This window comes from Callospermophilus lateralis, chromosome X (genome assembly GCF_048772815.1).
Source record: "Callospermophilus lateralis isolate mCalLat2 chromosome X, mCalLat2.hap1, whole genome shotgun sequence".
In the NCBI taxonomy this organism is placed as follows: Eukaryota; Metazoa; Chordata; class Mammalia; order Rodentia; family Sciuridae; genus Callospermophilus; species Callospermophilus lateralis.
Window position 1 is genome coordinate 51607166 of NC_135325.1, and position 16535 is coordinate 51623700.

At 36.8% G+C, this 16535-nt stretch overlaps 1 pseudogene; it reads right to left on the minus strand.

Annotated features, from left to right (window-relative positions):
* Positions 1–16160: 16160 nt before the first annotated feature.
* On the minus strand, positions 16161–16251 carry LOC143639547 (U6 spliceosomal RNA; annotated as a pseudogene).
* Positions 16252–16535: the final 284 nt, after the last annotated feature.

The window sequence follows — 16535 nt, forward strand, 5'->3', positions numbered from 1 at the left end:
TTTATGTGGTGCTAGGGATTGAACCCAGTGCCTCACACTTGCTAGGCAAGTGCTCTGCCACTTAGCTACAGCCCTTTTTGTATTTTATTTAGAGACAGGGTCTCACTGAGTTGCTTAGGGCCTCACTAAATTGCTGAGGCTGGCTTTGAACTTTCGATCCTCCTGCCTCAGCCTCCAAAGCTGCTGGGATTACAGGTGTGTGCCACTGTTCCCAGCTGTAATTATCTTTAGCTAAATTTCTCTCTTTCCCTTCATAGCCCAGCAACTCAGAAAAGTAGTCTGTATTTACTTTTTTTCTTTCCCTTCCATTTATTCCTTAATTCACCACATTCTGACCCTCATCCCTCCAGTAGTGGTTTGTTTTCAGTCCTTATACACAATTATTCAACAACCAGTAAATGCTTCTTGTCTATTTAGAAAGACAAATTACAGAATCTTACACCTAGACAGTTTCCTAATTCTACTCTCTTTTATATGGCAAACCATCACATATTTTTTCCCCTTTAAGATTCATTTCATTTAAGTTTAATAGTTCTAACTCTTTCAGCCAACCTTCATGTGACAAAGTTTCCAGAATATTGCCATCTTCTGTTGCCTTAAGCAGAATATGCCCTGTAGCTTACAGTGATCCTACTCAGATGCAGAGCCTCAAAGGAAATGCATGATGCCTCTTCCTACAGTGAAAAGATACAATGGAACCACAGTGACCTAGCAGTCCTTCCACAATTACTAGGCAGCTTTTGTTCCTATTCCCCATATATTCTCTTTCAAATGTTTGACCTTTCTTCTCAGGTTGCTTGCTCTATCCTTGTTTCCTCCCATTGTGAAGATGTCCTTGCCTCTCCTTCTTAAAGAAAACTGAAGCCAAATACCAGCTCCCCAAACTCACAATTGAGTCACACTTGTGTTGAGACAATAATCCTGTTTCCTTCCCTCTATGAGAGGGTAATCCTTCTACATGTGCTCAGAGTCATAGATCTACAAGGACCTGGCTAGGGCAAAATCATTAGTTCTCTTTCTTATCTCTTCAGCCTTCCCATCACCTCTATGGATTCTGGCCCAGAGAAGGAACCTATGAGTTATTTATTCCTTAATTCACCACATTCTGACCCTCATCCCTCTAGTAGTTGTTTGTTTTCAGTCCTTATACACATTCATTCAACAACCAGTAAATGCTTCTTGTCTATTTAGGAAGACAAATTACAGAATCTTAGCTTACTACTAAGCTGCATCCCCAGTCATTTTCATTTTTTATTTTGAGAAAGGGTGTCTGCTAAATTTCTGAGGCTTGAGATCCTCCTATCTTAGCTTCCTCCCTCACCCCCTCCACCAGTCACTGAGATTCTGGGCATGTACCACTGTTCCTGGTCGTACTACCATGGATTGCTGCCCTTAGCCAATAAACATGGTTGTGAGCAAAGCTATACTTCATTAATTCTACATCCTCCTTTAGTTAATTTTCTTCCTTTTTTATAAATAAAATTCATTTAACATTTTTGTTAATATTTCTTTTTTGGTCCAAAAATTTAAAAGGTATAAAATAGCATACAGTACTAGGAAAAATTTCCCTCCTATCCCTTAGCATTTGGCAACCAGGGTTTTCAATTTCTCCTGTATCATTTTGCAATACAACCCTAGTGTCCTAAGGCATCCAGTGTGTGATGAATAAACTTATCTCTCATGCATCTAGAATGGCATTAGTTAAGGTGCAGTTTTTGAAGAATTGAGAAAATAGTCACACAGTAATTTTCTATAGGGCTTTAGTCTGAATACTGGTTGAAAAAAGCTATAGAGAAACTGCATACATAAACAGTTGTGTGTGTGTATATATATATAATTTTCTCCCTTTTTAGAAAAATGGTACATTTATTTTTCTTTCATATTCTCTCTCCCCCCACCTTCTCTCTTTCTCTCAATGGGATCTCAATGTTCCCAGGCACTCCTGGGCTCAAGGAGTGCAGATCCACCTGCCTCAGCCTCCCAAGTAGCTGGGATTAGAGGCACATGCCACCATGCCTGAATAGAGAAATGGTGCATTTCTTACATGTCGTCTCATATCTCCTTCCATTTATCAGTATGTATTGAGGATCTGTATCTCTGTCTTGATTGGATATGTGTACCTCCACACCTAAAGAATTCTTTTATTGAAAAAAAAATTCATCTGTACCTTTCCAAAAACAGCTTTATTGAGCTACACTTCACATTTCATGTAATTCATCTATTTAGTCATACAATTTACTGGTTTTTAGTATACTCACAAAGCTCTGCAACCATCACAACAATCAATTTTAGAACATTTTTATCACTTCATAAAGCAGCACCATGCCCATTAGCAGTCACTCCCCATTTCCTCCTAATCCTCCCAGTCTTTAGCAGTCACTAACCTGCTTTCTGTCTCTATATGTTCACCTATTCTGAACATTTTGTGTAAATGGAATCATATAATATGTAGTCTTTTGTAACTGTTTTTTTTCACTATTATAGTTTTCAAGGTTCATGTTCTAGCACATGTCAGTACTTTCTTTCTTCCTCCTCCTCCTCCTCCTCCTCCTCCTCTTCTTCTTCTTCTTGTACCAAGTATTGAACTCAAGGACACTTGACCACAGAACCACATCCCTAGCCTTATTCTGCATTTTATGTAGTTACAGGGTCTCACTGAGTTGCTTAGGGCCTTGCTGTTCCTGAGGCTGACTTTGAACTTACAATCCTCCTGTCTCAGCCTCCTGAGCCACTGGGATTACAGGCATGCACCACCGTGTATGGCCTTCTTCTTTCTTTCTTTCTTATTTTGAGGCAGGGCCTTACTATGTTTTCTAAGTTGGCCTTGAATTCATAATACTCCTGCCTCAGCCTACTTTATTTCTCTATTAAATAATATTTGATTTTGCGGACATACTACATTTTATTCATCCATTTGTCAATTGGTAGGCATTTGAATTCTTTCCATTTTGGGCTCTATGAATCATGCTGCTGTCAATATTTGTGTAAGATCTGGGCATGGTGGCATACACCTGTAATTCCAGATTTGGGAAGCTGAGGCAGGAGAATTGCTAAGTCTGAGGCCAGCCTCAGCAACTTAGTATGACTGCCTCAAAATAAAAAATGAAAAGGGATAGGGACATAGCTCAGTGGTAGAGTGCCCTTGGGCTCAATCCCTGATAATGAAAAAAAATTATATCAGAGATTTTCTGTATATGTTTTCATTTTTCTTGAATATATACCTAGGAGTGAATGGCTGGGTCACATAATAATTCTGTTTAACCTTTTGAGGAATTGCCAAACTGTTTTTCCAATAGGCTACACCATTTTACATTCCTACCAGTATATTCTTATGTGATTATTCCACATCTTCACCAGTACTTGTTATAATCTGTCTTTTTGCTCATAGCCATCCTAGTCTATGGCCATAGCATCCTGAACATGCCCAGTCTTATATGATCATAGTTATCCTAGTGTGTATGAAGTGGTATCTCCTCATCATCAGTATTATCATTACTACTACTACTACTACTACTACTATTATTATTATTTGTACTAGGGATTGAACCCAGGGATGCTTAACCACTGAGCCACATCCCCAGCCCACTGGATTTGAATTTATGATCCTCCTGTCTCAGCCTCCCAAGCATCTGGGATTACAGGCGTGCACCACTGCACTCAGCTCATTATATTTTTGATTTGTAGTTTCCCATGATTAGTCATATTGAGCATATTTTCCTGTTCTTGTTGGTCATTTGCGTATCTTCTTTATATACATGTTTATTTAGATGCTTTGCCTATTTTCTTAAATATTTATTTTTTAGTTGTCGTTGGACACAATATCTTTTATTTATTTATTTATTTTTATGTGGTCCTGAGGATAGAATCCAGGGCCTTGCACGTGCTAGGCGAGTGCTCTACCGCTGAGCCACAACCCCAGCCCCTACTTTGCCTATTTTTAAATTAAGTTAGCAGGAGGGGGGTGATGTTCCACAATCTAGACAGACGAACTTAGATTATTTTATTTATTATTATTACTATTATTTGGTACTGGGGATTGAACCCAAGGGTGTTTTACCACTGGGCTACATCCCCAGACGTTTTTATTTTCTTTTTTGAGATAAGGTCTTGCTAAATTGTTGATAATCTGATACACTGCTGAGGCTGGCCTCAAATTCATGATCCTTCACCTCAGCCTCTTGAATTCCTGGAATTACAGGTGTACACCACCAAGCCTGGAGTCTTTTATTTTTATTGTGGTATATCATAAAGTTTACCATTTAAACCAAGTAAGGTATAAATTTCCGTGGCATTAAGTACAGCCACATTGTCAAACAATCATCACCACTGTTCATTATCCTCAGCTGGAAACTCTACTCATTAAATACTAAGTCTGCATTCTCTTCTCTCACCAGCCCTGGCAACCACCATTCTGCTTTTTGTCTCTGTGAATGTGACTACGCTACGAACCTCATACAATGGAATCATACAATATGTGTCCTTTTGTTGCTTGCTTATTTTCCTTAGCATAATGACTTCAGGTTTCTTCTGTTGTAGTGTGTGTCTATATTTTCTTACTTTTTAAGGCTGAGTAATATTCCATTGTATATGCATACCATATTTTGTTTATCTATTTATCTATTCATAGACAGTTGAATTGATTCCACCTTTTGATTATTGTGAATAATGTTGCTATGAACATAGGTTTAAAAACATCTGTTCAAGTCTCTGTTTTCACTTTGGGTGGGTGTATACCAATAAGTGGAATTGCTAGATTATATGGTAATTCTATGTTTAAACTGTTAAGGAATCACATACTGTTTTCTATGGTGACTACATAATTTTACATTCCCAGCCACAGTACATGAATTTCTTCACATCCTCATCAATACTTGTTATTTTCTAGATTTCAGTTTAATTTGTTTTGTTTTGCTAATAGTCATCCTAGTAGATGTAAAGTGGTAGTCTTCTTATGATTGAGTTACAAGAGTTCTTTATATATTCTAGATATAAGTCTCTTATCAAATATAAGATTTTCACATATCGGCTGGGGTTGTAGCTCAGTGGTAGGATGCTTGTCTAGTATGTGTGAGCCACTGGGTTCAATCCTCAGCACCACATAAAAAATAAACACATAAAATAAAGGTATTATGTCCATCTACAACTGAAAATTTTTTTAAAGATTTGCACATATTTCCTCCTCTTTTGTAGTTTGTCTTTTTGCTTTCTTGATAGTGTTGTTTGAAAAATGTTTTTAATTGTGATGATAGATAATTTATCTATTTTTAGTTCTTGTAGTTCATGTTTTTGTTATCATAGCTAATCATCCATTGCCAAGTCCATGGTTATGAAGATTTATACCTGTATTTTCTTTAAATGTTTTTTAGTTATCAATGGACTTTTATTTTTTTATATGTGGTGCTGAGAATAGAACCAGTGCCTCATAAATGCTAGGCAAGGGCTCTACCACTTAGCTACAACCCTAACCCATGCACCCATGTATTTTCTTAAAAGATATTTATAAATTTAATGATTAAATTTAGGTCTTTAATCCATCTCAAGCTATTTTTTTTGCAATAGTGTGAAGTAAGGGTCTAAATTCATTCTTTTGCATACAGATATCTAGTTGTCTCAGCAGCATTTGTTGAAAAAATTATTTTTCTCCCATTGCATTATCTTGGCACTCTTCTAAAAAATCATTTAACAAGAAACCGGCATCCAGGGTGCATGCCTGTCATCCTAGCTACTCAAGGCGCTGAGAAAGAGGATTGCAAGTTCCAGACCAGCCTGCTTGAGTGACTCAGTGAGGTCCTCAACCACTTAGTGAGACTATCTCAAAATAAATAAATAAATAAATAAATAACGGCTGGGTATGTAGCTCAGTGGAAAAGAGCCAGCACCCAAACAAGCAATCTAAATAACATAAAAAAAAAAACACACAAAAAAAAAAAAACTGGTATCTAGCTTGGTAGTATAGTACTTGCCTAGCATGAGAGATGTACTGTGTTCAGTGTGCAGTACTGAAAAAATCAATTACCAACAGATACATACATAGATTTCTGGACTCTCAATTCTATTCTATTGGCCTATATGTCTGTCCTTATGCCATGTATCCTACTGTATTGATTACTGTAGCTTTGTAGTTTTGAAATTGGGAAGTAGACTCCTCCAACTTTGTTCTTGTTTTTCAAGACTGTTTCAATTATTTTGGGTTCCTTGAATTTCCATGTAATTTTTAGGATCATCTTGTCAGTTTCTACAAAAAAGCTAGCTGGAATTTTGATGCTATTACTTTGAATCCACAGATCAATTTGGAGAATACCACCATCTTAATAATATCAAGTCTTCTGATCGATGTATATGTGATATCTTTCCATTTAGTGAGCTCTTTAATTTCTTTCAATACTGTTTTGTAGTTTTCTGAGCATAATTTTACATTTCCTTTGATAAACTGATTCCTAAGTATTTTTTGATATTGTTATAAATGGGATCATTTTCTTATTTCATTTTCACTGTATTAATTCTGTGTAGAACTTGGTTTGGTTTTTGAAAATTAAACTTGAAACTTGAAACTTGGCTGAACTCATTTATTAATGTTCTATCAATTTTTAGTGGGTTCCTTGGGATTTTCTATGTGAAAGGTCATATCATCTGCAACTAGATGGGTTTAGTCTCCAGTACCAAAAATATACATTACAGAGATGGGGGTATAAAAGTATATCACACTAGATTTTGAAGAATATTATATGGCAAGTGTATTCATTTGCTAAGGCTGTCATAGCAAAATATCACAGACTGAGTGGCTTAAACAACAGACATTCATTTTCTCACAGTTCTGGAGGCTAGAAGTCCAAGATCAAGGTTTTGACAGGTTTAATTTTTTTCTGAGGTCCCTTTCTCCTCGTAGAGGGTCAGCTACTCACTGTGGCCTCATCTATGTACATTTGCCTCTGGTGTCTCTTTATTATATAAGTTTCCTCTTGTTTAAGGGTACCAGTCAGATTAGATAAGAATTCTACCCTAAGTGCCTCATTTTACCTACCTTTTTAAAGGACAAATCTCAAAACACATTCACATTCTGAAATACCAGGAGTTAGAATTTCAACATCTGAAATTTGGAAGAGCACAATTCAGCCCATAGAGCAAGGGAGAATTTTTATAATGTGAGTAAAAAAATAAAGAACATAATATTTAATGTAACCCTAATAGTGAAAACACATACAGTGAAAGACTTGGAAGGAAATACTCTAAAATACTAGCAATGGTTTTCTTAGTGTTTGGGAGTTATGAATAATTGAAACTTTTTATCTTTATGCAAATCTATATTTTCCAAATTTTCTGCAGCATACACATATCCTATAATGGGAGAAATGCAATGAAAATTACATTTAAAAATTCATCTCCTGTTCCTTTAATTCTATGACTAAATTGACTTACCTTTAAGAATAAGTGATAAGAAGGGGGTGGAGCTAAATGGTAGAGTGCTCACTTAGCATATGTAAGACCCTGGGTTCAATCTTTAGCACCACAAAATAAAGAAATAAGTCAAGGAAAGATAAATGTGGCAGAATAATTGGCATCAATTATTTAACTATAGGGGCATTTTAATTATAAGTCAAACATTAGTTGAATTGGTTATGTTGATTGAATCTCCTTTGAGGAAAATGATTGAAAATAACTATCCCCCACGCTGGTGCTGAGGATCAAATCCAGGACATCATGCACGCTATGGAAATGCTTTATCATAGAGCTCTAATCCTAGACCAAAACAACATTTTTAGAACTTGAAAAATGAGGGATTAGATTATAGACTATGATAACACCACCAACTACTACCCAACCATGTCCTTTTGGTAGTATTGGGGGATCAAACCCAGGGGTGCTTTACCACTGTGCTTCATCCCCAGCCCTTTTTCTTTTTTATTTTGCTAAGTTATTTAGGGCCTTACTCAGTTGGTATGAGTGGTCTTGAACTTGTGATCCTCCTGCCTCTATAGTTTCTGTTGGTTACATGCATGCACCACAGCCTCTGGCCTCCACCATGTCCTTTCAAAACCTTTCATCTGGCCTCTCCTTTGATATCTAATTTAAATTCCCTTCCTGAGAAATGTTGAGATTAAAGCACCCATATCACATATACTGCTGTTTCTCTCTTTCTATGGAACCAGACTATACAAGATTTCAAAGCAGAAAAATTGTATTGCAATGGTTTGTCAGAGTCACCATTCTGTGGTATTGTGGCTCACTGCATGAACACACAGTCATCACTGTGACTATTCTCAGATACATTTGGAAGTGCTTTTTTTTCTTATGCATCAGTATATTTTACCTTCCTCCTGTTTATTTTAGGGGCTCTTTTTTTCCCTCTCACTGCTCTGAGCTCTGAAACTTGCATACTTCTGTCCCATCTTCAAATATAGCTGATTAGTCCAACTCTACCACCCACCCTCAGGTACCTTTTCCCTTATTTACGAGTCCTTTGATTGATCATATTGGCTCCCCTCCAAGAGCAAATTTGAAGAATCTATAATTAAAGAGACATAATCTAGGTGAAGAGCAACATGGGATTCATTAGAGGGTTAGCATTCCTCATACAATGTTGCGAGTTTCTTAAAAGGCTAATAAGTTGTCAGATAGGTGAGAAACTAGTGGATAGAATCTAATTAAACTTATAAAAACTTTTCAGAAGGTGTTATATCAAAAGTAATTAAAAAAGAAACATTCTGTCAAATGAGGTGGTGCATGCCTATAATCCTAAAGACTCAAGAGGCTGAGGCAGGAAGATCACGAGTTCAAAGCCAACCTCAGCAAAAGTGAAGCACTAAGCAACTCAGTGAGATCCTGTCTCTAAATAAAATACAAAATAGGGCTTGGGATGTGGCTTAGTGGCCAAGTACCCATGAGTTCAATTCCTGGTACCAAAAAAAAAAGTTTGGGCCTAGCCTCAGCAACTTTGTGAGACCTCGTCTCAATATAAAACATAAAAAGAGCTAGGGATGTAGATCGGTGGTTAAGTGCCCCTGGTGCAACCCTCAGTACAAGTAAAATAAAATAAATGAAAAAAAGAATTCTGATTTTTCCTATGAAAACCAGCACTTAGTAATATACAAGCTGCTGGGGTTATAAGAAGAATAACATGCTCTCTACATTTGAAAAAGCCTTTCTGAGGGGGGACACAAATACATGAACAGAGGATTCTTTAATATAAGAAGTGTGGTGTTTTTATGAACAGAGGAACAGGAAGTCAGTACTATCTGGGAAGTGAGAGGAGTCAGGTATGGCTTCAGAGAAGTGGTATTTGAGATGAGACTTTATAGTGGATATTAAGGTTTATGTTTTTGTTTATTTGTTTGTTTTGTTTTGGGTACTGGCAGTTTGAACTCAGGGATGCTTTACCACTAAGCTGCATCCCCAGGCCTTTTTATTTTATTTTTTAAAATTTGGAAACAGGGTCCCACTAAATTACTTAGGGCCTCACTAAGTTGCTGAACTTACGATCCTCCTGTCTCAGCCTGCCCAGTTGCTGAGATTACAGGATTGTGCTACCACACCCAGCTGGATACTAAGGTTTTAAGGAGTCAACACACAATTACCCCTTACCACCTTCATAATTTTGACCAAATGAGAAATAAGGCACAGGAGACATGCAAATGGAGATCAAAATGTTAGAATTCTTACTAAAGAAACTGTAGGGTGGACCTAATTTTAGATATGTGGCCTGTTGGCTTTTTAAAACTCTTTGCCCTGAATAAGAGAGACTTACCTATGTAGGCAGGCAGAATGGCTTCAATAGTGCGACCAGGAAGAGTGGAGCCACAAGTGCAATACCTTCTCTCAAAGTCATCAGTTAGGATAGAGAGTAGTGGTGAGGAGGCAGAAAGAGAAACAATGCTCACCACCTCCCCACAACAAATTTCCATTTATCTTCCCTGCTCTATGTCCCTCTCTGTCACGTACAGTTCTACTGGGACTGCGCATAAGAATTCCACTCCACTTTTTTTTTTTTTTTTTTTTTTTTTTTTTTTTTGTGATACTGAAGGTTGAACCCAGGAATACCCTACCACTGGGCTACATCCCCAGCCCTTTCATTTTTATTTTAAGACAGATCTCATTAAATTGCTTAGAGCTTCATTAAGTGCTGAGACTGGCCTCGAACTTGCCATCCTTCTGCCTCAGCCTCTTAAACCACTTGGATTACAGGTGAACACCACCATGCCCAGCTCCACTCCTCTCTTGAGTGCCACGCTGGACACATGACCTAGACTTGACCATTTCTGGTACCCCATTACCTTGGAGTGGGCACAAGTCTCAAGCAAGGCCAGCCAGACTCATCATATGAAATTTGATATATGGACAAAGAAAATGGTGTCTAGAGAGTCTGTTTTATTTTTCTATCACAAGCTGTAAGCTATAAGCAGAGAGGTGCAGGCCTAGTAAGAGTGGGTCCTGATGATGCTGTTTGAACCCTTTTCCTAAAGTGAGGTCTTTCCTTGCACTTCCCAGCCATATGATCCCATATAGTCCCCCTTTTTGCCAATATTAGTTCAAGTTGGATTTCTGTCCCTTGTGATAAAAAAAAAAAAAATGTCCTGTGTAATACAGTCTTGAAAAACGAGTTGGCATTTGAGGCAAGGAAGAGAAGAGCATTTCAGGCACAAGAAACAGCACAGGGAAACATCTGAGGGTTTGAAATGCTAAGTTGTGGCTAACATAATGCCGAACAAAAGAAAGAGAAATTAAAATGAGAGAAAACATCTTTTCATGTTGTAAACATTCATTCTTAATTAAAATAATTTTAAAAATAGAAATAGAAGGGCATTTTCTTAATGTGGTAAAGAAACTCCCAGATCAACAATCACACTTACTCCCTTTTAAATTGAAAATGAAATAAGGATGCCTGTTATTGCCATTATTATTTAATATTGTCTTGGGTGTTCTGGCCAGTGCAATAAGATTTGAAACAGAAATGAGAGGAATCAATATTTGAAAAGAAGAGACAAAAAATATTTGCAGATGACACGGTTGTATGCCTAAGTATTCTCTAGAAAAGAGGAAATGTCATGCAAAGAGGCTCAGAGGATCTTTGATGCAAAATGGTGTTTATTTGGGATATTAGAATTGCAATTGGGGAGCACAGATTCCAATCGAAACTGGGATGGGTCCCCTTAGGGAGGGGTTTACAGTGTCCTTTTAAGGGAAAAAAGGAGGAGATTTATGTGGATTACATAGGTTGTTTGTTAAAAATTATGATTGGAGGATAAATTTACTTCTATAGCTCATTGGTCCAGCACAGACCAGTTCAGACCATACCATTGCTCTAGGAAATAATTCAGTTTATACAATCTTCAGGATGTTTTTCTCAGCAAATAACTGTCTTTTGGAATGTCAGCAAGTTTACAGACTGATCACCACAGCACAAAACCGAGTCTGGGTCACAAAATGAACTCATTGCTATCAATTTTCCTTCACAAAATATGCAAAAATTAGGAGCAATCTTGTACACCAAAAAATAACCAATTAGACACGTACAATAAAAGAAACCAGGCTGGGGATATGGCTTTAGTGATAGAGAATCTGGTTATGTACAGAGCCTTTGGTTTGACCCTGAGAGAGAGAGAGAGAGAGAGAGAGAGAGAGGGAAAGAGAGACAGACATACAAATAAATAAATAAAATTTAAAAAGATTTAAAGGATCATATGCATGATAGAAGAAATATATTTATAGCATTTAAAAGTAAATTCAACAAGATGTATGGATAGCTTTTAAAAATTACAAAACTTATTGGGCATGGTGGTGAATGCCTGTAATCCCAATGGCCTGGGAGGCTGAGGCAGGAGAATCATAAGTTCAAAAGCCAGCCTTGGCAACTTAGCAAGACTCTGAGCAACTTAGCAAGACCCTGTCTCAAAATGAAAAATAAAAAGGGCTGGGGATGTGGCTTAGTGGTTAAGCACCCCTGGGTTGTTTAATACTTGTTATAAATAAATAAATAAAAATATAAATCACAAAACTCAACTGAGAAATGCAAAATGACTTAATGAAGAGATTCTTTTCCTTCTTGATAAAAAAACCCTAAATATAAGAATGTTAGGGGCTGGGGATGTGGCTCAAGCAGTAGCGCGTGCCTGGCATGCGTGTGGCCCGGGTTCGATCCTCAGAACCACATACAAACAAAGATGTTGTGTCTGCCAAAAACTAAAAAATAAATATTAAAAAAAAAAATGTTAGGGCTGGGGACATAGCTCAGTTGGTAGAGTGCTTGCCTTGAGTGCACAAGGCCCTGGGTTCAATCCCCAGCACTATAAATAAATAAATAAATAAATAAATAAATAAATAAATAAAGTTAGTTCTCTTTAAAAGGAACTGGTGAATTTATTGTGATCCTATTCAGAACCTCATCTAAAAAATTTTTTTGGAATGAAATAGTCAATTCTGTTGTAAGGCAACATATGCATTTCTAAAAATCACCCAGCTGTGCAAATTTTTGCAATTAAAAAACCACAGGGTTTATGGGAAAGATGAGATTTGAGACATCACACTGAGGATCTTTGTCAGTGACATACCTAAAAAAAGAAAGAAACTTTATGAAAATGGTATCATGTTTTTTTTTATGTTTAATAATAAAAAATACACAAATACTACAATAGTATGGCACTTTCCCTTGAAAAAGACGTGAGATTTGCTTGTGGAAATAGATGTCAAAGAATTATAGTTTGTGAATTGGTGGAAGGAGGGTTATCTGAAATTTGGTAGAAAGTTATAGCACTAGATGTGAATAAGTATGTCTAATAACACACATTCAAGTGATAGAGCTGGGAGATGTCTGCAGAATATGCATGTGTTCTTTATGTGTATTCCTGAAGGACTTGGCCTCTGGACCCAGTCTTCTGTGTTTAGCTAGTATTTTTCACAGCCCCAAATCACATGTTATGGCCAAGCATGATGACACATGCCTGTAACCCCAGCAATTTGGGAGGCTGAGGCAGGAGATCTCAAGTTTTTGAGCTCATTGTGGGCAATTTAGTGATAGCTTGTCTCAAAAACATTAAAAGACCTGGGAATATAGCTCAGTGTTAGAGTACCTCTGGGTTCAAGCCCCAGTATTGGGGGAGAAATTGTGTATTGCACATAGGCAAAGGAAAATTCATGTTCTGCTCTTTTTTTCACATGATTTTTCAATGATTTTAGATAAAATTTGCATTTTCACAACAAGCATTATAGCAAAAATGATTGTTTCAATTTAAAAAAAAAACAAAGTGTTTGGAGTACTTTATAAAAGGACCAAGTCTTACCTTAATAAATGTTAAAACATGGTAAAGCAACTATTGTTCAAAATGTTGTGCTGGCTAGTCATAATACCCAAGAAATGCAGTTGAACTAAGTATACATTAACAGGAATAGGTAAAGAAAATGTGGTACATATATACAATGGAATGCTATTTTGCTATAAAAAGGATGAAAACCTATAATTTTTGATAACATAGATGGAGTTGGAAGACACTACCTTAAGTGTAATAAGCCAGGCACAGAAAGACAAGTACAACATCATCTTACTCGTATGTGGCATCTAAAAAACTTGATCTCACAGAAGTGAAGAGTAGAATGCCCACATTCTGCACACGCACACACACACACACACACACACACACACAGACTGCTGATTGTGTGCTCAGTGGTGGTGCACATGTGTAACACACTCAAGGTGCTGAGTTCAATTCTTAGCAAAAAAAAATACTGATTAGATTGTTCAACAAGTACTACATTATAGATAGGAAAGTGGGTTCTGCTATGCTATTATATTGTACAGTAGGATAACTATGGTTAACAATAATTAACTGTACATTTTGTTGAAGCTATAAGAAAGGATTTTGAATAATTTCACCACAAAGAATCTTTGAAGAGATAGACATGCTTACCATGATTGGAACATTACACAATGTATATAATTATGGAAATATCACATAGTATCCCATAAATATGTGCAATCTTTACTTGTCAATTAAAGAAAGAAAGAAAATGTTCTGGGAAAGGACATTGGAAACCACATGAATGTGCGTAAAAATGAGACTGATTAAATAATTCATGGATTTTGGACCATCCACACCATGGAACACTAGAGTGCCATTTAAAAGAGTGAGGTGAAGTCAGGCGCACAAAGGTGCATGTCTGTAATCCCAGCAACCCAGGAGGCTGAGTCAGGAGGATCTCACGTTTGAGGACAGCCTGAGTAACTTAGTGAGGTGCTCAGCAACTTAGCAAGACTCTGTCTCAAAATAAAAACAAAAATGCCTGGGGATGTAGCTCAGTGGTAAAGTTCCCAGGAGTTCAAATCCCAGTACTAAAAAAATTTAAAAAATAAAAGATAAAAGAATGAGATGAGTTCAAGAGTACTGATCTGGAAAGTAGTTCAAAATGTGTGTGTATATATAATAAAAATTATTGATTGTTATATAGTTATTTTGGGTGCAGGGGACTAAACTCAGAACCTTGCACATATTAGGCAAGCACTCTACCATTGAACCATACTCTAAGCCTCCCCAAAAATGTTTTTAATAAAAAAAGTAAGAGGCAAAATAATACATATGCTATAATCATATTTGGGTTTTAAAAGAATATGTGTTTTTTGTGCTGGGGATATAACTCAGTTGGTAGAATGCTTGCCTAGCATACGCAAGGCTCTGGGTTCAATCCCCAGCACCACACACACAAAAAGAATATGTGTTTTTATAGTACACATATTATCTTGTATAGGCACAGAATCTGGAAGAAAGCAAAATAAACTGTTAACAATGAAAATATTGCACTGGATAGGGAGGGAATTTTGACTTTTTAAAAAATTTTTTATTCTAATTTGTTATATATCACAGCAGAGTGCATTACAATTCATATTATACATAGACAGCACAATTTTTCATATCTCTGGTTGTACACAAATTAGAATCATACCATTCGTGTCCTCATACATGTACTTAGGGTATAATGATGTTCATCTCATTCCCCCATCTTTCCTACCCTCATGCCCCCTCCTTTTCTCTCCCTCCTCTTTGCTCTATCTGGAGGTCGACTAATCCTCCCATGCTCCCACCCCTCAACTTGATTATGAGAGAAAACATTCAGCCTTTGTTTTTTGGGGGATTGGCTAACTCCACTTAGCATTATATTCTCCAATTCCATCCATTTACCTGCAAATGCCATGATTTTATTCTTTTTTAATGCTGAATAATACTCCATTGTGTATTATACTACGTTTTTTTTAATCCATTCATCAACTGAAGGGCATCTAGGTTGGTTCACAGTTTAGCTATTGTGAATTGTGCTACTATAAACATTGGCTGTGTCCCTGTAGTATGCTGTTTTTAAGTTCTTTGAGGAGGAGAGGGATAGCTGGGTCAAATGGTGGTTCCATTCCCAGTTTTCCAAGGAATCTCCACACTGCTTCCCTACTGTCTACGCCAAATTTGCAGTCCCACCAACAGGGTATGAGTGTACCTTCCCCCCCCCCCCCACATTCCTTGCCAACACTTATTGTTGCTTGTATTCTTAATAGCTGCCTTTCTGACTGGGGTGAGATGAAATTGTTTTTTTTTTTAAATTTGCATTTCTCTAATTGCTAGAGATGTTGAACATTTTTTCATATATTTGTTGATTGTACATCATCTTCTGAGAAGTGTCTGTTCAGTTCCTTGGCCCATTTATTGATTGGGTTATTTGTTTTTTTTTTTTTTTTTTTTGATGTTAAGATATTGAGTTCTTTATATATCCCAGAGGTTAGTGCTCTATCTGATGTGTATGTGGTAAAAATATTCACCTCACTGATTGTTTCTTTTGCTGAGAAGAAGCTTTTTAGTTTGAATCCATCCCATTTATTAATTCTTGATTTTAATTCTTGTACTATAGAAGTCTTATTAAGGAAGTTGGGGCCTAATCCAACATGATGGAGATTTGGGCCTACTTTTTTTTCCTTTTTAAAAAAATATTTATTTTTAGTTATAGGTGGACACATATCTTTATTTTACTTTATGTGGTGCTGAGGATTGAACCCAGTGCCTCATGCATGCTAGGTGAACATTCTCCCTCTGAGCCACAACCCCAGCCCCTACTTTTTTTTCTAATAGACTCAGTGTCTCTGGTTTAATTCCTAGATCCTTGATCCACTTTGAGTTGAGTTTTCTGCATGGTGAGAGAGAAGGGTTAATTTCATTTTGCACAGGGGCCATGCTAATCTTCTCTGTATCATTCCAATTTTAGTATATGTTCTACTGAAGCAAGAACTAACTTCATTTTGTTGCATATGGGTTTCCAGTTTTGCCAGCACCATTTGTTGAAAAGGCTATCTTTCTCCAATGTATGTTTTTGGTGCCTTTGTTTAATATAAGATAATTGTAATTATGTGGGTTAAACTCTGTGTCCTCTATTCTGTACCATTGGTCTAAATGTCTATTTTAGTGCCAATACCATGCTGTTTTTGTTACTATAGCTCTGTAGTATAGTTTAAGGTCTGGTATAATGATGCGACCTGCTTCACTCTTCTTGCTAAGGATTGCTTTAGCTGTTCT